Here is a 24704-nt window from a genome sequence, read left to right on the forward strand (position 1 = left end):
ACAAATGCTTTTTGTCCTGTATGAATTATCATGTGTCTATTCAGGGCGCCCTTTTGTACAAATCTTTGACCACACTCAGAACAGACAAATGCTTTTTGTCCTGTATGCATTATCATGTGTGTTTTCAGGTTGCCCTTCAGTCCAAACCTTTGACCACACTCAGAACAGACAAATGCTTTTTGTCCTGTATGAATTATCATGTGTGTTTTCAGGTTGCCCTTCAGTCCAAATCTTTGACCACACTCAGAACAGACAAATGCTTTTTGTCCTGTATGAATTATCATGTGTCTGTTCAGGTCGCACTTTTGTCCAAATCCTTTACCACACTCAGAACAGACAAATGGTTTTTGTCCTGTCTGACTTCTAATGACTTTGTTCAGAGTGCCCTTCTTTTTCTGTCTTTTACTCTGATCAGAACAGCTAAATGGTTTTATGCTTGCTTTCCTCCCCATCTGTTGCTCTGAGTTGTTCATGTGACCAGATGCTTTTCCACATTTAGAGCCTTTAAATTGTTTTTCATCAGTGTTGCCTGAATGAACAACACTGGTATTTTTTCGACAGTTAAAATGTGACTGAATCTTTCTGGTCTTTTTCCAGTCATAACTGTCATCAGTCTCACTTCCAGAACTGTCTGAACTCCTGCCACTGGTATCTGGTTGTAAATGACTGTTTGGACCTGAGTTGCTGGCTGGTTGTCGTCCTCCATCGTCCTCTCCATCAGCTTCTGCTGTCAGTGTTCTGTTTACAGATGAGCTGCTGGCTACAGGCTCAGCCTGTGCGCTCTCATCACTTCGGATTTGATGAAGCTGTGATGACTCTGGGTTTTCATCATCATTTTCACTCTTCACAGGGACGGCACTGAAACCAAACTTGGTGAGATCTGCCTCCAGCTGCTGAAGCTGTTCTCCCTGCTGACTTATCCACAGCTTCTCTTCTTCTTTAATGTCCTCCTGGTCAACACTCAGATTGCATTCCTGGTGTTCAGGGAGAATGTCTTCTTTAATCACCAACAACGGCTGCATGTCTGCAAAGAAACAATACAATTAATTTAACAATAAATGTGACACTCACTAAAATAAAGTATCAGTGGTAAGTTTGACCTGATGACAGTAAGTTTTTGCACTGATGGAACTGATAAAGTGGAAATGTACATCAGCATTTGTTTTAAATTTCACAAATTGTAATTCACATCTTTGTTTTCCACAACTGACTATTGCAGTGTTTTATTTTCTGGATTGCTATAAAATAGTGTAGAATGTCTACAGATGGTACAGAATTGCTGTTGCTCGAGTTTTGATTTTGGGATATTATTATGACTATGATTATTATTATTATTATCGTTACTACTTACATGGCACTCCAACAAGATGTCAGAAGTCATCAAATATGATATGAACACATCTATAGTGACATCATAACTCACTAAGAATATATAAGCCAAATACTTTAATACATAGTTTTTAAAGTTGCTGTTTGCAAAAACAAAACATTAATGGACTGCATTTCTACAGCACTTTTTACCATCTGATGTTCAAAGAGCTTTTGGCCATTTATTCAACATCTAGACGTTGAATAAACTTTCACTTTCAAGCCTTTTTTCAACATTTTTACTATAACCATTTTATTAAACACTTATTCAATGTTAAAATGCTCCTTTTAAAGTCTCAATTAATGATCATAACTTTTTTTGCTAAAACTAGCAAAACAAAGTAGCCTTGCTAGTTATGCTCCAACCAAAGAGGTTATATATGAGAACTAGAGTCCACACTCCAAATGATGCCCACTTAATGTGAACGTCCCTTCATGGACAGCAACATGACGCCTCCTAACCGGGCAAAATATTGACAAAGTTCCCAGATGTTAATACATTATCAATGGGGATTCACGAATGAACATACTCAGAAAAACACTCGCAAAATACGTGGTAAAATGCCATTTTGACCTGGATATTGCCAACATGCACAGCTTTCCAGCATATTCCACCTGTTTCTTGATGAGACTAACTGAAATTCTATGAGTGGTGCTCAGTAAATTGTCAGGAATTAAAATGGCGACCACTCCTCCTTGCCGGGACACGGCTCAGTGTGAGTGGCTCCAACATTATGATTTGCTACAATTTACTCTTTGTATACGGGGAAAATGTCACTATTGAAAATGCCAGTTAAAAACAGTCTAAACCCAAATGTTTATTCATCTTCTACAAACAGACTGTGAAAAATCTTTCACTTTTGAATGTCTTTTCAATGTAAAAATACTAGCGCAGAGCATGTGACAGGCGGTGGAAGAAAGAACGGCGTCCAGCTGGGAACACTGCTCGAATACAATTTTAGAGAAAGAGACAAAAAGAACCTGATTGAAAACACAACAGAAAATATAAAACCAACTAACAATGAACATAAATAAATAAATATAAAAAAAATAACTCTTTCCTTTGAACACCTAGTGACTCTTACACCTCCACTTCATTCCTGTTTTATTTAAGTTTAATGACAATTTGTTTCTGTCAAACCATATTTTCAATTTGTTAATTTCTTCAGTGATTTCCTCCAGAACTATCTGCCAAGCTAGAAAACTGCTGCATCCTGGTAAGAGCAGAATACTACTGGAATGAATTTGAATAAGGAAAGTTGGGTTTTTCCTCACCAAAATGGATGCTGCACTCACTGCAGTTTATCGTCAGGAACAGTCCCAGATTGCATTTCAGAGCTTCTAGAATTCAAACATTTTCGTGCGGGTGGTGTTGGGGGGTAATTTTGGGTTTCAGCTTTTTTTTGTTTTTCACCACTTTCATCCCTGAATGTGTCAATCGTGAGTCACTTTTGTGCCGATTAAAAGTCACTAACTGGGACTCCTGTCTTGTTGGGAGAAAGAAACAAGAATCATCCTCCGTTCTGTTCACACAGCTCCAAATGCTGCGCGGCTCTCTGCCGAGTCAGGTTAGAACAATAGAGTCCAGTCGGAAGTAATAACTTCAAAGTGAAACGCTGTTTAAAATCAATTGACACTTCTTTCCAAATGCTGTAATACAAACAAACTGCAATCGCTAAAAAATATTTTTCCTCCCAAAATGAGACGTCCTGTGCTGATGTGCAGCAGCCGGCTGAACTTAGCTCAGAGGTACAGAGTGATGTTCACACCAAAATGTCTGAAAGGAAATGCTTTTGACAAAAACTACAGATTTTATTTATTCATATTTATGTCCAGAGATCAAGGATGCAGTGACCAATTTAAAATGTTGTTGACATGGAAAAGCTGTAAAGCCATTTAGTACATAGAAAATTCACAAGAGGTATCGATAAGGGAATCGATAAGGAATCGGATCGATAAAATCTTATCAATACCCATCCCTACCCATGAGGAAATATTTGACCGTTACAAGATGATATAAAGTATCAGTAACACAAACAAAGCTGAGCAAACCTGTTCTGTCAAAGAGATTTGGAGAATCAAAAACAGCATCCAGCCCTTTGCCTCTTTTGTTCTCTTCTTTTAAATGACACATTTCTTCTTCCTGGTTTGTGATCATTCCTTCATCAGCAGGTGTCCACTGTAGTTTCAACATGTATCTCAGCTGCTGGACTCCAGACATGTTTGTAGAAAGACTTTAAAACACAGAAAAGAAAGACAGCGTCAATGACAAAGTGGAGGAAAAACTAAAAACAGGCTGATTTAGTCATCTGCTGCTGCTCTGTTGCCCCGGCTGACCAATCACAAGTGTGAGACAACACTGAAAAGTCCCTGTCTTTGGACAGACATCCGAAAGCAGGAGACCCCAACTTTGATCCAAGAGATCACCTGACATGTCCACTTTCTTTATGTACCTGTTGCAACCAGCTGATTCGAGAGAGAGAGAGAGAGATGACAGTAATGCCCATAAGATGTTTATATATATATAATTTTTTATTTTAAATGCAAGTCAGTCTTAAGGTACAAAAATAGCTTTGTCCCTTTCGCCCCATGAAAAAACCAAACAGAACCCCATAACTCCTCATAAGTCCCTCCCTCCTCCCAATCCATGATCCTCTATTCTGTATAAGTAAAACAAAATCAAATGAAAATAGAATCTAAAACAAGTGACAACCAGAAGTAAAAACATAACTCACAAGCTTACAGACATGTCACAAATGATGAATCTGACTAAACTAGAATACAAAATAAAAAAAAATATAAGCCCCATTTATTTAAGGTGCTGAAAGTAAAGAATTCACTTGTTTAACTATTATTACTGTAGCTGCTCCCTCTGTAGCAAAGCAGTATGATGTTGTCTTTAAGACAATTAAATTCACTACATTCCTGGGGGGGGGGGGGGGGGGCTGGGCCCCAATGAACAAGTTTGAATGCGACCACCACAACAAACTTATCTGTTCACAGGGAGACTTCTTGAGCTGGTAGTCCATCAAAGTAAACAAGCAGAGTTCTCCAGTGTGTATAAAACTTTTCTGATGAGCCTCTGAGCAAGAATTTAATCTCCAGTTTTAAAAGGTCCATGATGTCATGGAACCAGACTTTAATTTAAGGCGGTTGAGAAGATTTCCAAAGCAAAAGAATGTGCGATGAGACAAATTCTATAACATTATTCTGAATGGTCGTTGTACGGAGGTTGTCTGGAGGTTTACCAAAAATTGCAATATGTGGGGTTGGAATTTGTTTCGTGTAATAACCTTGAAATAATTTAAAAAAACTGCCACCAAAAATCAGATGGTTTGGGGCACGCCCAAAACGTGTGTGAGGTTGCATGGAGTCTGTTGACATCTATTTCACTTATCATCAAATTTGTCTGCAAAGAGTTTAGAGAGTTTTTCTTCACTGTAGTGTAGTCGGCGGATTACTTTGAACTGAATTAATGAGAGTCTGGCACAACTGGATGAAGAGATAACTGCCCCCAGAGCTCTCTCCCAGCAGGCCTCACAGAAAACAAGTTGGAGTTCTGATTCCCAAATATTCTTTAAAGTTTTAGCCTTGAGAGCCAGGTCTGGCCCACTGGGTGTTGGTGCATGAGGGAATGATGTGGTGTGCTTACCTGCAAAGTCTTGAAGTTGAAAGTAACAAAAAAGTCAGACTTAGATCAATTAAATATGGAGATTAATTGGTTAAAGCTCGCAAATACACCTTCAGTGTACAGGTCTCCCAAATTGTGAAGCCTCTTGCTGTTTATTATTGAATAGTGTGGGTCTATTTTTGCTGGGGAAAATAAGTGGTTATTGCAAATAGGGGAGGCTGAGGGGAGAGTGAGCCATCCAAAGTGACATCTTATTTGTGCCCAAATTTTCAATGTCTCAATTACAACAGGGTTAGGGGTAAAGCACTGTGTGGAAAAGGGTAAAGTCCTACAGGTCAGAGCCAGTAGTGAAGAAGAGCAGGAAGCTGACTCACTACGGCACCAGCCGGGATGGGGGGAAAGGAACCAGGATATTATTTTGTGCACATTAGCAGCCCAAGAGTATTTGGTTAGGTTAGGAAGTCCAAGCCCTCCAGTTGATTTGTCTCTGCAGAGGCATGCATGGTTTGCCCCAGGCTTTTTACCAGCCCAGATGAAAGAGGACATAATGTCATTTAAAGTAGAAAAAAGCTGTGGGAAGGAAGATGGAAAGGCATTGAAAAACATACAGCGGAACTTCGACATATGAGTTTTATGAAATATGAGTCGTCGCTCGGTCCATATTTTTGTCTGGAATACGAGCGGAAACCTCTCCTCCTTTTCTGTTCTCAATTTCTGCTCTGACCTTCAAAGTCCCAGCTTCACCAGACTGTGAATTCTTCAAATTAAGATTTGGATTAACCATGAAATTGATCAGCTGGTCTCTCAATGCGATTGACACCATTTTTTCAACAAGGAAATCAGGGCTGGGGGACCCTGCGTGCCCTGATCGAACCTACACAGTGGGCTATATTCTTGACGCCTGGGAGAAATGGAGCATGGCATGCTTGGCTCCACTCTCTATGGAAGACATTGAGGATTTATTTCTATTTGCTTTTATGGTAGGATGTTTGGTGCTGATTGGTTTGTGCACTGCCCTACCGACAGGAATATTAGCAAGACAGCTGCTACCAAAATCTTGTTCCCTCATCTGTCCGTCAAGATTAATGAGTTGGGCAAGGCAGTGCAATCTTAGACTGCATTAAGTCTTGAACTCAAACACAAAATGGATACCATCTTGGAGCATATCGCTGCATTGCAAAGGAATGTGCTGTTGAGGACCGGAGAATATTCTTCATAAATATGGACTCTAGACAGTCAGAGGTGCAGTAAATGATATTCTGTATCTGTCCGCCTAACATCAACATGGCAGCCTTATCGGCTCCTGAAGGTCAAATGCCCTGCTCTTCCCCCAGAAGGATCTATGGACTTGGTGAAGGAATTCGGCTCCCCCTTCTTATCTATCTACTCCCCCTATCCAGCCTGCTGCTGCAACATCAGACTTTATGCACACACGGACAGAAACTGACACAAACTTAACTCATCTGCAGATGACGCACATCTCCCTCCATCCATCCCTATTACCACCCCTTGTGTCTCTCCACTCCCCTCACCCTGGCTTCCTCCCTGCCACCCTAGAGGCAGTGCGGTTATTACTGTTGCAATCTTCAACTCCCCAAGATGGGCAGCGCGGGCCCCTCCTGCTGCAGCCTTCACCCACTTTGCCTCAATTTGGATGACGGACTGCTTCAAGTTTAGTGCACATAATGTCAAACATATATGTGTTGTCTTTAATGCTAATGTGCGCCATTATTACATTCAACTTGTAATAACTGTGGATTCATTGCTGCATTTTGTCTGAGGTAATTGGAGTGTAAATGTAATTTTGTTGTTGTTGCACTTGTGTAATGACAATGACAATAAATCTCATCTCGCACAACCTGCTCCACTCTGAGTGTCTGTTTGAATGTGTGTTGAAAGTGGAGACTTCATCCGTCACATCACTTTTTAAAATTTTGTTAATAGCCCAAGTATAACTTGAATTATGATTAATAATTTACACGAGTTTTTTTAGGATAATATTCTCACATTTGCTGTGCGTTTTGCAGATAGCCGCAGCAGAAACGACTCACTTCCTCCTTTCAGCTGGAGGAGCGAGAGGGAATGAAAGAGGACTCCCTCAACTGCAGCAGGAGAAAGGGGTGTCACCATTGCTGGGGAAGAAAAAAAAAAAAAAAAAAAAAAAAAAAATCAGAAACTAACCAACCACAATCCCTAATACCACGTGGGATTGATGACAACACAGACTCCACGTTGGGTGTGCGCAGGTTTTACGAATGGGACTTTTCTTCCATGTGTCTGGTGTAAAAAAAAAAAACTACACAAATTTTTCTTTATCACTGGTGTAAAATATATTACCAAATAAACAATGATCCCCAATCCACGTAAATTGGTTGCTGAGCAAAGAAAACTGTGGCTTAGTGTGGAGTGAAAAGCAGACACAAACAGTTTTGAAAGCTGTGATATTTACCGTGCTTGGGGTGTGTTTTAGTGTCTGGTGGAGTGTTTTAGCGTGTGTAGTGCAGGTTTTTTTTTTATTTATTTAGTGCGTCAAAATAATCAGGCATCTTGGAACAGCGCGATGTTCAATGATCAATCTGGTGATGAAGTGGACTTTATTGTTCTGGTCTGGATGAGAGGGGGTGGATTTACCCATCAGAGCGACTCTGTGGATTGGACCACGTGCTTCTCTTTACAGCTGCTCAAGGACTCATGCACTTCTGCTCCAGCACCGACTCCTGGAGCGGAGCAGAGTGGGTTAGGTTCCAGGGGCAGAGAACACAGGAATTCAGATAGAGACCTCCCCCCACCCCCAAAGTCCAAAACCCATTTTTTTATTTTTTTTGTTGGCCACTAAACAGTCAGGACAGTATGTACCAATACCAACAAAAGTGCTACAAAAACAAGGAATTAGGGAAAAATACACATAGATATTGAGGTGGAATATCTGTACAAATTTTGGAGCTTCTGGTGTGCATTGAACAGGATTTGTTTTTCTGAGTGGCACAAATATAATTTGTGTGGCATCTTATTGCATGTAAATAGCCACAAAAAAAATGCCTGAAGAATTTTCTGCATTTTAATGTGAATTGTTGTATATAACTTTGTTTATGCAACATTTTTACATATATTTTTGAAGTTTCCAATTTATATTTACATTCTAAGTTATGAAAATGGTTCGTTAAAAATATTTCTGGATTTCACAGAAAAAAAAAAAAAATTTTCTGAGTAGAATTTTATATGTGCATCAGGCTACAGCGTGCAAGGTTGAGAAAAAAAAAATGATGGGAACAAAAACAACTAGCCAAAGGTTTCTCTGTGAAGGTAACTTTGTGTTTGTCCATTATTGACTAAAAAAAAAAAAAAAAAAAAAAAAAAAAAATCACTTTTTTGTGAGCTAACGTTCTGCCTAAATGCTTGTCTGGAGCATGATGAGTCACAGCGGAGCTCATGTGATCCATTAACAAGATATTAAATCAACTACAGACATACTTTTACAGCTAGGAACTGTTTTATCAAGCTATAAAAACATTAAAAAATAGTTACCTTAAGCTGTTCAAAATATATTCCACATGGAGCAGGAAAGAGAGGGAAAAAAAGTGTCCAGATGAAACAGTCCTCTGTGATTCCAGAAGCAATTAGAGGTGTTTTCAGCATCCAAGGTTCGGCAGAAAATGATTAATCCGCTACAAAATAATTATTTTATATACAGCATCCAGCGCACAAAGCAGATGGAATTGTGTGCACACGGGAGACAACTAAAAGTATCTGGAAGGTAGATCTCGAGGACCGAACTTGGGCACCCCTGCTCTAAGTCATCATAGTAACTCGTACACAAACCGCCCCATGCTGTTGTTGCTAAATTTTGAACATCTTCAAATTAGCGCCACGCTCAGAGAGGAGCCTCGTTAAACTGAAGATAATGCCTCCAAGAGCGTCTCAGAGCCACTATTCTCCGACGATACTTGAAGAAACCCTCTCGTAGCAAAGAAAACATGTTGCGTGGGTTATTATTCAGCCTTTATTATTCGATGGGACCCAGGCTTTACTTGTGTGAAGTGCCTTCAGGCAACTTTGTTGTGATTTGGAGCTATATAAATGAAAATATAGTGAAACTGAAGAACATGTTCTGGTGTGCCATAGTGGTGCAGCTTAGCTAAAATTTCCATCAGAATCGTTCAGTTTGTGATAAAAGCATAAAATTTGGCACACATATCCTAAATTAACATGTTTATTTTCAGATATGGAGACATCCTGGAGCTGACCTCTAATGAGCTGCAGGGGTCAGTAAATAATTACACAGGGGTGAAAATTTAAAAATGCTCCAATCATGTTGAAAACTATACCACATTATTTGTCTGATCGTAACAATTCCGAAAAGGTATAGTTTGGACTATCTATGGCTGAATGTGCTGGAGTTAATGGGTAGAAACAGCAAAAATGGTGGCAAAGGTCAGTTTCAGTTTGTACAGGGGTCAAAAGTTAAAGTTTCTCCAATTTCAGTAAACAATGATGCAAATTATTGTTTGGGTTGATAAGGTTCTCATAAGGAATAGTTTGCACCATCTGTAGGGCTGCTACAACTAGTCAACTAGTCACGACTACGTCGACTATTGAAACCGTCGACAACTAATTTAGCAGTCGATGAGTCATTTATTTTAAGTCTTTGTGTTTCTCGCAATTCATAGTTTTTAGGCAGCGGGCCGTCCTGTCTTCATTTGGACGTTCAAATTTTGGGAAAGACGGCCGACTTAAACAGTGGCCGTCTTGTTCAAAGCAGTCTAAAACGCGCAGTTTACCGGAGGAGCTCTGTGTGTGTGTGTGTGTGTGTGTGCATGCGTGCGGAGTCAACTGACTGCAGACTGTGAGGGAGGGAGGGTGAGGGAGATTCCGGAGGCACAAGACGTTACATTCTGCTGAGAAACATCAGTGCACGTGAGACAGCGAGTGCGGAGCAGAGAGAGAGGATTTTAACCCGAGTGAACATGTTTAAAAAACAAAACCCAACTGTGGCGCTGCGGGTCGGACGGCACTGTCCTATTCACACTGTGTGCACGTCGTATACTGAATTTATGAGATCATGAGATGAAATAAATGGTTAAATATCCTTAAAAATATCCTTAAAAAAATGAGAATATATAAATGAACTGAGCAAAAATTACACACACACGGGTTAAAAAACCCTGCTATGGAGAAGCTGTTCAGTGATGTTCGGAGGCACAGATCACAAAAAGCAGGTGAAAACTCTGAACTTTAACAGCTGTTATTTTCCAAAGGTATTATTTGTTCAATCTTGAGCTTAATGTAGTGTTTAAGCACAAAATGTGACTGATGAGGAGAAGAAAAGGATGACTTCATCACACTAAAATGAACTGGAGTCAGAATAAAAATACAAGCTGCTGATTTTTGTTATTATTCAGAGTTATTAAGCTGCAGCTATGTTTTAATTATTTCAAAGTGAGCTACCTCATTTTATTCTGATTTATTTATACAAAAAAAATATGGGGAGTCAAATCAACCTGCACTGATCTGTTCAGTTTATATCAAAGTTTGCCTGCACATGTCTGTGTATTTTTTCCTTCTTTATAAGAGTTTGGTGTTTGCATTTGCTCCACAAAGTTTTAAAACACAATAAAATGTCCACACTTTTCTTTATAGCAGTTCTGTAATTTCAGAAATGCAACAGAAACAACCACAAAGCAGAAAAAGTTTGGACTATATGTAAAATGAAGATAAAAATAAAAATGTTGCACTATTCCCAGTTTCTCCACTCACAGAACCCAAGAGATGTGTCTTTGTGGCTTCCCTCACTTGTCTCCTTCCAGCATGGACATTTAGTTTTTGAGAACTGCCTACCTGACACAGATTTACTATAAAGTACCACACTATTTGTATTGATGAAAATGAAGTCTAAGAAATAGTCACTGATTTGGAAATGTTCATGTTTTCATCCCCTGATGTTTCTCAGAAAATGCTGCAGGCCTTAAATTTAGGAAATTACGTATGATCTGACGAGTCGACTAATCGCAAAAATAATCGTTGACTAGTCGACTATCAAAATAGTCGTTTGTGGCAGCCCTAACCATCTGTCATGCTTAGTTATCATGTTACGGAGTCGCATGTCACATGTCATAGAATCCAATGGACATCAATGTTTTTGATCTTTACTTTGGAGACCAAACATTCAACACAGTCAAAACTATTCCATTCATTAATCCTATTCACCCAGAGATTCATTGGGATTGTTTTCAAGGATTCAAAAGAATTTTATTGTCATATGCACAAAGGAACATCTTCCCTGCACAATGAAATGTGATTACTGCATTTAACCCATCCTAATTGCCAGTTAGGAGCAGAAGTTGCCTTTAGGCGCCCGGGGACCAGCTCCAGATGTATGTCCTGCCTTAGGTCAACAGCAGGGCTGAGCAAACCATGACCGGTCTCATGACGACAAACAAACACACACATAAGCCGGCCCGGTACATGAACACATAAAAACCACACACAAGGTAAGACTTGGGAAAGAAAAACCTTCATTGCTGCTGCACTGAATCATGCAGCAGCAATGCAGGAAAAAACCCATCAGCACAATGAACAATGATCACACATAACAACAGGACGAGAGACGACGACCGAGATTTGTAAGAGTCTAGTTATCAGACAGAACACCCGGAGGCTGCCTTTAGGCGCCATCAACGGCCTTGTTCGTCCGTTCTGGAGGGAGGAAGGGCCCAGCCCTGAACAGTCCACTGTCCACAGTCAACGTCAGAGCTGGAGAAGCTGAGGGCGGGGGAAGACCGGGGGGGGGGGGGGGGGGTGAGGCATGAGCGTTGTTCTTCTCCAGGAGGTTTTTATCACAGCGGCCTTGAAGTGCAGCTGTGTTTTGGGAAGCCGAATGAAAATCCAGATTAGCAGACGCCTGAAAGATTCCACAGTCTAAGACAAGTGGCTTCCAATACATCTGAATTAGGAGAGGAGATGTGGTCATTACAGACAATCAATGCGGTTTTCCAGTGCAGCAATCCTACCAGAGATGGTTTCCAACACGCGGTTAACACCCGCCGACCGAGCTGACACTGCCCTTCCAATCGAATCAATCATGTGGGGCAGCCTGGGAGGGCCAATTATTGCCGCTTCCACTTTCTTAATTTTCCCGGTAAACCAGCACTATGCCCGCTCCACACAGCAGGAAACCGGTCACCACCATGCCAAATATATACACATCTTCGACGTCCTCCACAGACAGCGTGTAAAGGCACATGACCTGCCATTTCCTCCAACTGTCCATCACGTAACCCATCACATGTGTCCTGGCAGGACAGGCCGGGTCCTCCGCTCCCGAATGTCTTGTAGAAAAAATAGTGTCAATTGCGTTCAGAGACCACTTTAACAGATCCATTTTTACTGTTTCCAGAAGAGCAAAGCTGACAGCCTCACAGACAACACGCCACAGCAGCAGGAAAGATAAGGAGGGAGGGAGAAGAGAAAAATGCAACCGCCTCGGCCGAGAGCAAGGAGGCAAAAAAAAAAAAAAAAAAAAGCTTTTCATATGAATGTTCGTAGTTTGATAGAAGTGTTTTTAATACTGAAACGGTATAAACACGTTTTGGTATTTAAAAGCTAGATAGCTTCAGCCTTGACCTTTTTCACTCAGCTACATGTGTCTTTTTCCCAGTATTTTATGTATTTTCCTTTTTTTGTTTGATTTCATCTATTCATTCATTTACTTTCTGTTACTGCATGAGTTTGCTGATTGAAATAAACTAAATCAAATCAAATTTGACCTTGTTTGACATACAGTGATTTACTGTAAAGGGAGGGGACAGCCGTCTTTCCCTTGTTGCTGCACGCTGAGTTGGCGCTGTGCCACCCAACACACCATCTGGTTTTGACCATCTTGGATGGGTGGCTAGAGAGCCATCTTGTCTTGGGAGGAACAGCGGATGGTTTGTTGGCCATTGACACAGTTTGACATACAGTGAATTTCTGTAATGGTTGAGTTAATAGCATTTTAAGAAGGAATAGTTTGCACCATCTGTCATGCTTAGTTATGTTACGGGGTAACATGTAACCTGCCATAGAATGAATGAATGAATTTATTTGGCACACAGACTCAACAATAACAAAAACTGATACACAAGACAATTCCACAGTGACATGTGTGACCAAAAGGGGGTGAGCAGAAGCAAAGCTTATAAACGCCCACCCCGTATATACATACTCATTACCAACCCCCAGAGCAAGCACACAGGCGAAAGCGGTAAGGAAAAACTCCCTCTGATGTACTGAGGAAGAAACCTCAAGCAGACCAGACTCTAAGGGATGACCCTCTGCTTGGGCCATTCTACAAGCACGTTTAACACAACACAAACTCAAATCCCATCATCATAAACATATCTAGTGTAGATACATACATATATATACATATATACACATACCTACATACATACATATGCAATGCGTGTGATTTTTATACTACATATTTACAAGATAGAAAAACAAAGTGCACACAACTAAACAATGATCAACAAAACACCCTAACCCTCAACACCCTTCCTCCTCCCTATACCTAGAAAAAAAAAACATGTACCTATACCACATTGCTTGAGCTCCACCCTCAGTCAGTTCCACATCCACAAACAGAAATACAAAAATCTTTTAATGTTGTACGTGCCCACTGATGTTTTAAGTTAATCTCCCCCCTCAGATTATATAATTCCCTACTCTATTGAACATATTTTTAATATTTCCATCACCTGTGACAGTGCTTCATTATTTAATAAATAATGAATGATTCTTCATATGTCTATGAATGGTCTTTTTTGTCCATTAATGTTTTTTTCTAAACTGATGGCTGCTTTATGAGTTTACACAGGAAATCAATGGTGGCAAGAAAAATGACTCTGCATGGCTGAAAAATGACAAATTTCAAACAATTTAAGCAAAATTATCTGAGAAAACACAGTGAACACCCCGACTATACTAAAATACTAAATACTAAAATACGAAATGAATGAAATGGAGCGAAATGGAGCCTAATAATCACGAAAAGGGGGTAAAAAGTAACAAAAAAGGAGCAGACTGACCCAGACTGATTCCAAATATGATTCAACTAATTACTTTTATTTTATTATTTTTAAGCGAAATGGGACTTATAATAACGAAACGGGGGTGAAACGTAGAGAAATGGAGCAGACTGACTTACTGACAAGTTTCATCTCTTGAACACCAGATGGCGCACCTGCCCCAACTACATGAACTGAGCTCATCTCACAAAAACAAAAGCTCAAGAATTAAATCAAAGTAATTATTTGGAGTCAGTCTGTTTCAATGTGCTCCATTTCGTTACATTTTACCATCATTTCGTGATTATCAGTACCCAAACACCCTAAACTTGAAAATCTGCCTGATGGCGCTGAGAATGTAACAACCTGCGGCAGCGCCACGTTTCCATTGTTTAAACAGAGAGCTGAATTCAAAAGTTTAGTGGACAAACCTGCTCTGGATCAGCGAACTTCAGGCTTGAAAACAGCATCCAGCACGTTGACTAGTTTCTTCTCTTCTTTAAATCCACTCGTTTCTTCTTGCTGCTCTGCGATCTGTTTGTTTCTCCCAACTCAAATATCTCGGCATTAGAAGCAGTTAGCCGCTGTTTCAACAACCTTCTCAGCTCTTCCACCTTTTCGCGCTAACGTCACCTTTCCTTCTTCTTCCGGTTTACTGTCGACCTTTGTGCTTCTGGAGCTCTTTAAAAACCATATTCGGGGATCACAGCGTGAAGTTTGTTCTGTTCAGAAAAGAGTTTCCAGCGTCTCCAGCTAACTAGCTTTAGCCTCGGCCGCCATAAGGAAAGTTCTTCGTTGGATTCTTCTTCTTCTATCGTTTTTTTTGGCGGTTTCGAAACCGACATGGTGCATTACTGCCACCAACTGTTGGAGTGTGGAGTATTAATGAAGGGTGATGTATGTTATATTATTGAGGAAATGTGGTTGATAAGGGAGGGGGAGAAAAAAGGTGGAGGAAATTACACTATACTATACTCTGTTTAATAATATATATATTCTAATAATAGAGTAATAATATATATTCTGTTAAAAATAATACATGCCTCCAAGCTGGTGGTATAGGTGTAGAAAAAGAAAGTAACCCCTTGAGTGTTAAACTGTTCTGTCCTGGTGTTCCGTCATTGTCTAATAGAATTCTTCTTTGTCTGTTATGTTCTTGTCACTCCAGTAAGACCTGCTCAGCCGTCTCTTCTGCTGCATCTCAAACACTGACCGGTTTCATGTTTTCTAATGATGTTGAGAGTTTGATTTAAACCTGTGTGACCTATACGTAGTCGTGTAATTACTTCTTCTTCCCTGTGACTCCATCTCTCCTGTCTCCTTGATCCAACCTGTCCCTGAATTTTATATAAAAATCGACCCTTAGATTCTGTCGTGTTGCTTTTGTCACACTTTGGTCATTTCTGTCTTGATGATCGTTTTGACTTCAGATTTACTAAGTGGAATGTTGATCTGTGTTTCTGATTTCAGAGCTGCTTTTGCCAGCTGATCTACTGCTTCATTGTCCTCAATTTCAGAATGAGACAGAACCCACATGAAACATACTGAAATATTCTGTTGTTGTAGTTTAAATCAGCTTTGAAGAATCTCATTGATCAGTACGTTTGCCATTTGAAATGTGGATTAATGCTGCCATTGAATCTGAACAGATGACCTGGTGACAGAACTTCAGCTCTTCTGCCCACCAAAGTGCAAGAAAAATTTCTATCAGTTTCACAGATAAGACAGCTAACTGGTCTTTTTATTATCAACTTATCAAATTGGGTAATGTAAACCGCTGTGCCCGTTTTTTCTGTACCTGGATCTGGACGGTCCCGGGCGAATGTTTCCTTAGATCCATCTGTAAATATTTGGATCATATCTGTATATTTCATAATAAGGTATGGCTGAATGAGACCGTCCGTCCCACTGTAATTATTACTTTCCTTTGAAAGTTTCTCCATCTCAAAGTTACCTTATAAAGATGACACTATTGAATATTTAAAAATTATAAATTCTTCCAAAATATGCAAAAAGACATTTTTCCAAACTGAGTGCAGTCGTACAACCAGATATGTGAGTTTGGTTGCACTACAAGCTTCAAATAAAATGTTATTGAGATTTTATTAAAATTTATTACTGTAAAAAAAAAGCTTCAAAATTATATTATCATACATCTTTCCAATCTAAGTGTTGTAGTAGAACCAGAGGGAGTTCATTGATGTGTGACTGTGAGTTTGGTTACACTACAAGTGATAAATTAAAGAGTTTTTTTTTCCAAATTTATTGAATTTTAAAAGAAACTAAAATTATACAAAAGTTTATTTTCCCACCTATGTGTTATAGTACAATCAGACGGAGTTCACTGATGTGTGATGTGAGTTTAGTTGCACTACAAGCTATAAATCAACAGTTATGAGATTTTATTTACATTTATTCCGTGAGTGGATGTGGAGATGTCCTCCATGAGGACACTGGATGTGGACATGTCCTCTACCTGGCGATCTGTCTGTGAGCAGAAGTTGATGGACTTGATTTAACACAATCATGAGAGAACTCATGAGGAGGTGAGAGCGCAGAGGAGCTGCAGCCAGGCTGTGTGATTTATAGCTCGGCAACAATGGAGCACAGCAAGAATCATAAATTGGTGTCGTGTAGCGTTATATTTTTTAGGTGTGGCATCCAGTCAACTTAAGTACCATTATGTTGCCTCAACTTGTGTGAAAACTACTTCCTTTCTGCTCTACGCTGAAAATCCGCTTACCTCGAGTGGACATATGATGAAAACATCACCAGATCAGGCTGGGAAGTGACCAACTTCATCACTAAACATGACAAACCATGAACAGAGGCCGAGTTTAACAAAAACTGTGCCACACCATTGGTGGAGAACATTTGCCCTGAGAAGAAGCAACAAATTTCAAATGTTTGTTTGGCTTGTAACACTGTGGCACAGAGGACTGAAGACACATCATCTGCTATTAAAAAGACAACTGGGGGACGGAGGTGAATTTAAAGCACAGATTCTTCTGACACCAATCAGTTACTGATTTTTTTTGAGGCTCTGATGATGACATGAACGTCACAGAAGAGCTGCCCTCCAAAAGTATTGGAACACTTGGTATTTCATATATTTTAATTTGTTTATTCCATTTCTAATACAAAAAAATAAAATTTCTAAAATTATTTTCCTTAAACTAAAACTGAAAGCAAACCTCTACAAGTTGATATAAATTAATTAAAAATATAAAAACCAAGATTATGAGACACTTTGGTATAATACCTGTAAATAATGGGTTTTACTGCTGTTTTCTTCCCCAGACAAGTCAGGGGATGGACACATGAACATTTCCAAGTCATTGAATGTTTTTGACTACATTTACATCGATTATTAAGAAATACAAACAGCATGGTACTCTATGGTAAATCTGTATGAAGCAGACAGTTCGGAAAAACTGACTGTGCAAGAAGCAGAAGAGTGAGAAAAGCCACCAAGACAACCCAGAAGAAGTTACTGTATAGGCTTCTGTGGTTGCTGTCTGATCATGACCATCCCAACTTAAAGAGTGCTTCAGACTTCATCTTCAGTGTCCTCGAGTCTTTGAAACTCCTGCAGTCGATCCCTGATGGTCTCCTGGTAGTTGCTGTTGGCACGGCGCTTTCCCCCCTACTACACGCCATGGCAGGAGTTTGGATAAGGTCTCCGCATTGTGCTCACTGGCCTTGTTCACTCGTAGTGGTCCAATCGTGTAGCCCCACTTCTCTATCTCCTCAGAAGCTTCTCTAGCGTCGTTACAGGTGACGGTCCCAGTCTGGAAATGTATGTGTGAAGGGTGTCTGAAAGCGGATTTGATTTTCTTTCAGCACTTTCTTAATTGGGGTGTATTCCTTTCTTTTCTGCTGTATGTCTGCTGCATAATCGTGATCACAATAAACACATTTGTTTTGAACATGCAGCTGTTTGTCGGCCTGGGAACCAAAGCTCAGTGAGCCCACTCAATGTCCAGGGCTGTCCCTTGCTGGATGTCCAGACTGTCGCCTAGCTCAGTCATTATTAAGTTCTCAACAAACAGTGCAGTGGGGACGCCCTTGGGGCGCTCATTCTCTGGGAATCTGTACATGCGAATGTTGTTGCGGCGAGAGCGACTCTCCAGCTCTGACAACTTATTTTGTAAAACTCGCTGGTTGTTAAAAAGATCCAGTATTTTGTAAAACTCGCTAGTTGTTGAAAAGATCCAGTAAAGTGTCTTTTACAGCCAGGTCCCACTTTTCTCCCGCACCCACAGTTTTCTCAACCTCCTCCAGACGTTGCGTAGCATTCGCAATCTGACTGGTAGCTGCTTGTATTAACTGGTTGATGTTAGTGTGTAGCTCATCCATTTGGGCCTTCATGTCATCTTTGATGATTTCCCGAAAGTCGGAAAGATCATTTTTCATTTGTGACTTTAGTTCATCCAACTCCTTAACCATAACTTCACTTAAAACAGAGCGGATGGTGCTACTTATGGCGACTGCGTTAGCTTCTTCTGTGCCATTATCATCCGAGTTAACTGGACTAGCATGGCTGGAATCATGGTGAGAACTCGTACCAATTTTCTTGTCCTTTGTCCCGGACCTCAATTGTCTATCCCTGTTCATTTTCAATATATTTTCAGTGCAAATTTATTGACAAAAAGACTAAGTTTTGGGGTTATCAAAGGCTGAAATCAGAGCGCCGCTTTTAAGCGTCCATCTTGCCTGTGCTACTGGAAGTTCCCCCAGCATTCTCTCTCTTGTAAGAGTTCTCCGCCAAAGTTTTTTGCCAGTTTGGTGACTGAGGTCTGTTCGGATAAGGTCTTCTCGTGATGATGTGTGACCTTTTTCATGTCTCTTCAAGTACTGCCCAATACTCATTATCGATGCGCTGTGGGCCTGGTTGATTTCAGTGAGACCCAGACCTCCTCCTCTGCGAGGGAGATATATTCTGTCCATGCACTGATTTATGCACGTGACTTTGTGGAGGGTGAGCATCTTCCGGGTTTTTGTATCCAACTTATTAAGCTCATGCTGTGGCCAGTCTGGTATGCCAAACCCACAGGTCACCACTGGTATTACAAACTGGTTTATGTAGAGATGTGTATAATAATTCTATCCCATACTAATATAAAATCTGACTGTGAATTCAGAAAGAACATAAAAAACGCTTTAAAATGACACCAAAATCATGTGATTCTCTTTGGTATTAAGGAAGTTATGGGCATTTTTGTGTTGGGAATCGAGTTCATTTTCCTGGTCTTAAAGAATGGATGAAACAACAGGACCGAGTTGGACATTTTCCTTCATATTTTGTCTCATAACTTCCTTAATATCCAAGTTTTCTCCATGATTTTTTTTTTCAGGAATGATGGATTACCACCTCTCCTTCATTCTAAATGGCTGTCATCTCAACACTGGCAGTCACTGGATTTTGGTGAGTGAAAAGAATCTTTGTGAAATGGCCAATCCTTCTGAAATTCAATAAAAATGAAGAGAAATCCTTAATCTTTATTCACTATACATTGACTTTTAATCCCTATTCTTGCTTCAGGTACAGTTTAAGTGAATTTGATGAAGCAAAAACAAGAAATCAGGTAACTTCTCTCTCAGATTGCCTGTGATGAAAATTCGAACACCAGGTGGGAAATGGTTAATTCTTTTACGCCATCGACCCAAAAATAGATCAGGATATCCCTCCAACAGCAACACGAATTGCAGGGAACTCCCTGTGCAGCTCCCCCAAATGCGGTCACATGCAATTAGGCAGAACCTAAACGAGGCACTGGCCTACTTGTCCACATCCCTAGTTTATGGCTGTGATCTTGTTCTTCGGTGTCAACTGTTTGGCTGTTCTTTTTGTAAGTGGTTGAGGTATTCTTGTGTTTTGTTTTTTTTCCCCCTCATTTTCTTATGCTCTATTGTAGCATTTTCTTCAATTCCCAAGTATTTGTATGTGGAGTCTTCAGCCAAATCTTTAATGTAGCTCCCTTCATATAACTATGTTTTGCTTATCCTCTTTTTTCCTTTTTGATTGTGCATTTTCAGCATTTATCCAGTCAAAATTCCATACCAATGTGTTTGGAGAACTTATGGACTGTTTCCACTAGCCGACTGAATCCCTTTTTACCTTTGTTTTTTCATTTATCTTTGATGTCTTTTTAATAGAATGCAGTGGGCCCAAACCTGGGGTCTAAAGTTGCACCCTAGGCTCTATAGTTATCCTAACCAGAGCTGGCATGGTATCCAAGGGCTCTCTTCAAGATGGTGATTGTTCCCTTAATTGCAGACAACTGCACCTCATGTGCGCTTGGGTGACCAGGGATTGCTTCAAGGTATTTCTTCAGGTTCTTCTACATCAGGCTTGTTGCCCCCACCACAACTGGGATGATATTGATGTCTTCCAATGACCATGTTGTTCGTAGGTTATTTTTCAGGTCTTGGGATTTCGAGATCTTTCCCCTTTCCCCTCAATTCAGGCCATAGTCATCAGGGACTGTCACATCGATGATTTTGGCTGTTTTCTCTTGCTTGTTCCAGATGACAATATCAGGTTTGATTGCACCTCCTTTAGCTTTTGGTTTTTCATTTATCTTTGATGTCTTTTTAGTAGAATGCAATGGGCCCCAAACCTGGGGTCTAAAGTTGCACCCTAGGCTCTATAGTTATCCTAACCAGATCTGGCATTGTATCCGAGGGCTCTCTTCAAGATGGTGATCGTTCCCTTAATCGCAGACAACTGCACCTCATGTGCACTTGGGTGACCGGGGATTGCCTCAAGATATTTCTTCAGGTTCTTCTTCATCAGGCCTTTTGCTCCCACCACAACTGGGATGATATCGATGTCTTTCAATGACCATGTTGTTCTTAGGTCATTTTTCAGGTATGAATTATCATTTGTCTGTTCAGGTGGCCCTTTCGTCCAACCTTTGACCACACTCAGAACAGACAAATGCTTTTTGTCTCGTTTTTCATTTGCCTTGAATTTCCTTCTAATAGAGTGCAGTGGGCCCCAGACACGGGGTCTAAAGCTGCACCCTTAACATTACTGACTTGTCCTGTATGAATTATCACATGTAAGAGGCGGACCCGGCACCACGAGGGGGCGTTTGGGGGCAACGCCCCCTCACGTCATCAACCTCGCCCCCTTGGATATGAGAGTTATCAAAAATAAAAATAAAAAAAAGAAAAAGAAATACTGGAAAATATAGCGCCTCGCAGTTTCGCGGATTTTTTAGTCCAATTTTGCATGCTTTTTTTTTTTTAAACAGCGCATTGTGCTCTGCATCCTCATCAAGCAGGCCGGTGTTCTGTCGAGATGACGGGACACCTGTTGTGGCACCGCGAAGGGAGAGCATGCGCATTGTGTTCTGCGTGTCTGTTTATAAGAATCTTCTCGCCCAGAAAAAAAAAGAGCGCCAACAACTACCCATAACTGTGTTCTTCACTCAGAAAAAGACACCTGCAGCGAGGTGTGAGTGGAAAAAGGCGCGACAGTGGCGCGGTGTCAGGATGAAGAGGCACGATCAGAGGAACTGTGAAATACTGGTCAGTCTGTTGTGTGGGCCGCTGAAGAGGAGGTACTGCTGGCCCACCACCACCAGATGGCGCCCTGCTTGAAGTGCGGGCTTCAAGCACGAGAGGGCGTCATAGCAACCGGGAGTGACAGCTGTCACTCGTCATCAGCACCAGCTGTCACTCATCCACATCACCACCACCTTAAAGGCCGGACTGCAACTCCACCTCCCCGCCGAGAAATCAGCTACCTTGGAGGTAATTTCTCTGCTACACTTAACTCTGACTTAGAGTCTGAACTTCTTTGCAGCCGTTTTCCTGTGGTGTGCCTTATCTGAGGGATTGGCATTTGGTGTGATCAGCGACGGCTTCGCTTCACACCCCAACCAGATAAGTGGTTAGACAGGAGCTGCACGAGTGTGTGACTGGAGGTGGAGGTGCTCCCTCCCAAAAGAACACAGACTGTGGGATTACTCAGTGTGTGTACTCACACTCACCTGTGCTGTTTTGTTCTCTGCCAGCAGTACCAGGTCTGACAGCTGGAGACGGTGACCACCTGGGGACTCAGGACTTGGCGGCTCCGGTGTTCTTCAGATCCGTTGGCGGTGAGGGCTGTGTGGGATCCGGCTCGGTTCTGGACGGGCGTCTCCTATCCTCAAGCCTGCTCACACGTCACCCAACGTGTAATTGACTGTAGTTCCAAACTTGTTGTTGTCTGTATTCCGTTGTGCACAATTTACAACATTAAATTGTTATTGTTTGGCTTATCACTTCACGGATTTCGCCTATTGCGGGCTATTTTTAGAACGTAACTCCCGCGATAAACGAGGGACCACTGTATATCTACATGAAAGGTTTATGTGGGGTTAATCTACTGTGTCGTTTCTCAGATCTGTTGTTGGTTTGGTTTTGTGGTATGCAGGAGATCACTTGACCGAGGGTCTATACGTTCAAATAATAATTAAAAAATACTGTCATCACTCTTTACTCTTAGTCACTCTCTTACAACGGTGTAGCCTAAATACACGAGCTTTCTAGGAGCGCACCCAATTCATTATGCACGCTCACAGGCAGGTACCCTCTGGTGCGCAGTTTTTTGTGGGTGGGGGGGGCGACCCCGCCCCCTGTGATAAACTCATCGCCCCCTTAATATTTTTTTTCTGGCACCGAGCCTGGTAAGAGGGGAGTCCTCAAAGGAGCATACAGTGCAAACCTACAGCACGCACTGTACAATGCTGGTCACAAGAGGGCAGTCTAAATCTACAGGGCTGCTTTGACGCTACAGACTGGTCTGTTTTTCAGTCTGATAATCTGAATGAATACTGTGAGTCAGTGACTGATTACATAAACTTTTGCATTGACTGTTGTATCCCAAAGAAGGTCATTAAAGTATACAACAGTCAGAACCCGTGGTTCAATTCAGATGTTAGAATGAAGATGAAGGAACGAAATTCAACATTTAAATCTGGGGACATTAGTGCTTACAGACAATCCACATATTCTCTTGAGCGGTCAATTAAAGTGGCCAAACAGTCATATGGAGAAAGGATGGAAGACTACTTTAAAGAGGATAACCCCCAGCTGATATGGAAAGGACTCAATTCCATCACTTCATGGAAACCTAAAACAGGGAATATACTGATCAGGCCTTGCCTAATGATCTGAATCATTTTTATTGTCGTTTCGAGTCTGCTGATCTTGAGCCTGCTGTTTTCCCTGAAAGCTTGGATTACAGCAGTTTGACTGTGAGGCAGGAGGATGTGCAGCGTGCCCTATCTAGGACCAAGGTTCGTAAGGCCCCTGGCCCTGATAATGTCCCTCCTCGTGTCCTCAAACTATGCTCGGAGCAATTGGCTCCTGTTCTTACGGATCTTTTTAATATGTCACTCAGGAACTGTACTGTCCCAGAAAGTTTTAACAAATCTATCATCATTCCAGTGCCAAAGAAAACACCTGTGACATGTTTGAATGATTATAGACCGGTGGCACTCACTTCTGTTTTAATGAAATGCTTTGAACGTCTGGTGCTGGATTTTATTAAAGGCCAGATCCCAGTGTCTGTGGATCCGCTCCAGTTTGCATACAGACAGAACAGGAGCGTTGAGGACGCAATCTCCTTTGCCTTGAACTGTATTTATAGCCACCTGGACTCTAGTAATACTTATGCTAGAATGTTGTTCATTGATTACAGTTCGGCTTTTAACTCTCTTGTTCCATCCAGACTTGTTCAAAAACTTAAGACTCTTGGTTTGGGTGATGCCATTTGTAAGTGGATTTTTAGTTTTTTAACCAGCAGATCTCAGAGAGTGAAAATTAATGGCCATCTTTCTGATGAAATGTTTGTGAGCACTGGTTTTCCCTCAAGGATGTATCCTTAGTCCCATCCTTTTTACACTGTACACTCACGACTGTGTGGCTTCCCATCACAGTAATCACATAGTTAAATACGCTGATGACACAACTATCATTGGGTTGATCAGTGCAAATGATGATTCTTGCTACAGAGCAGAGGTACAGAAAGTTGTGGATTGGAGCAAAGAAAATAATCTGCTCCTGAACACTTCTAAAACTTGTGAACTTGTTGTTGACTTCAGTCGAAATAACAGCCATTCACTTCTTGCTATTGAGGACTCTAAAGTTGAAATTGTGGAAGAATGTAAATTTCTTGGGCTGACGTCTAATGATATCAGTTGGAACAAAAACACCACAAATATTGTTAAAAAGGCTCGTCAGCGTCTCTTCTTCTTGCGGAAACTTAGAGAATTCACCATGAACTCTAAAATCCTTGTGAATTTTTATTGGTGCACTATTGAAAGTCTTCTTGTTATCTTCATCACTGTCTGGTTTGGAAACATTACTGCCAAAGACAAGAGAGCGCTGTATAAGGTGGTCCGCTCGGCCAAAAAAAACTGAACTGTGACCTGCCTGTGCTGGAGGCTCTGTACAAAAGTAGACTCTTAAACCGAGCTTTTCAGATCATAAATGATCCTTCTGGCCACCCTGGAAGAGACACATTCGAGCTTCTTCCCTTTGGAAGAAGGTACCACTCTATTAGGTGTAAGACCTCGTTATGCAAGGAGCTTCTTCCCGCAAGCTGTGATCAGCCTGAACAGTGCACTTTAAGCCTGACTACAGCACCTTATCTTATTTACGTA

General features: G+C 41.0%; 2 long non-coding RNA genes across 2 annotated transcripts; one reads left to right on the forward strand and one right to left on the reverse strand.

The window, feature by feature from the left end:
- Window positions 1-320: 320 nt before the first annotated feature.
- LOC117530332 lies at window positions 321-22761 on the forward strand. Its single transcript, XR_004566322.1, has 3 exons — window positions 321-354; window positions 20918-20995; window positions 22749-22761. It is a non-coding gene; the product is annotated as an uncharacterized LOC117530332 (long non-coding RNA).
- LOC117530329 lies at window positions 969-14831 on the reverse strand. Its single transcript, XR_004566319.1, has 3 exons — window positions 14677-14831; window positions 3421-3602; window positions 969-1024 (listed from the first exon to the last, which is right to left on the reverse strand). It is a non-coding gene; the product is annotated as an uncharacterized LOC117530329 (long non-coding RNA).
- Window positions 22762-24704: the final 1943 nt, after the last annotated feature.

This window comes from Thalassophryne amazonica, chromosome 18, assembly GCF_902500255.1.
Source record: "Thalassophryne amazonica chromosome 18, fThaAma1.1, whole genome shotgun sequence".
Lineage (NCBI taxonomy): Eukaryota > Metazoa > Chordata > Actinopteri > Batrachoidiformes > Batrachoididae > Thalassophryne > Thalassophryne amazonica.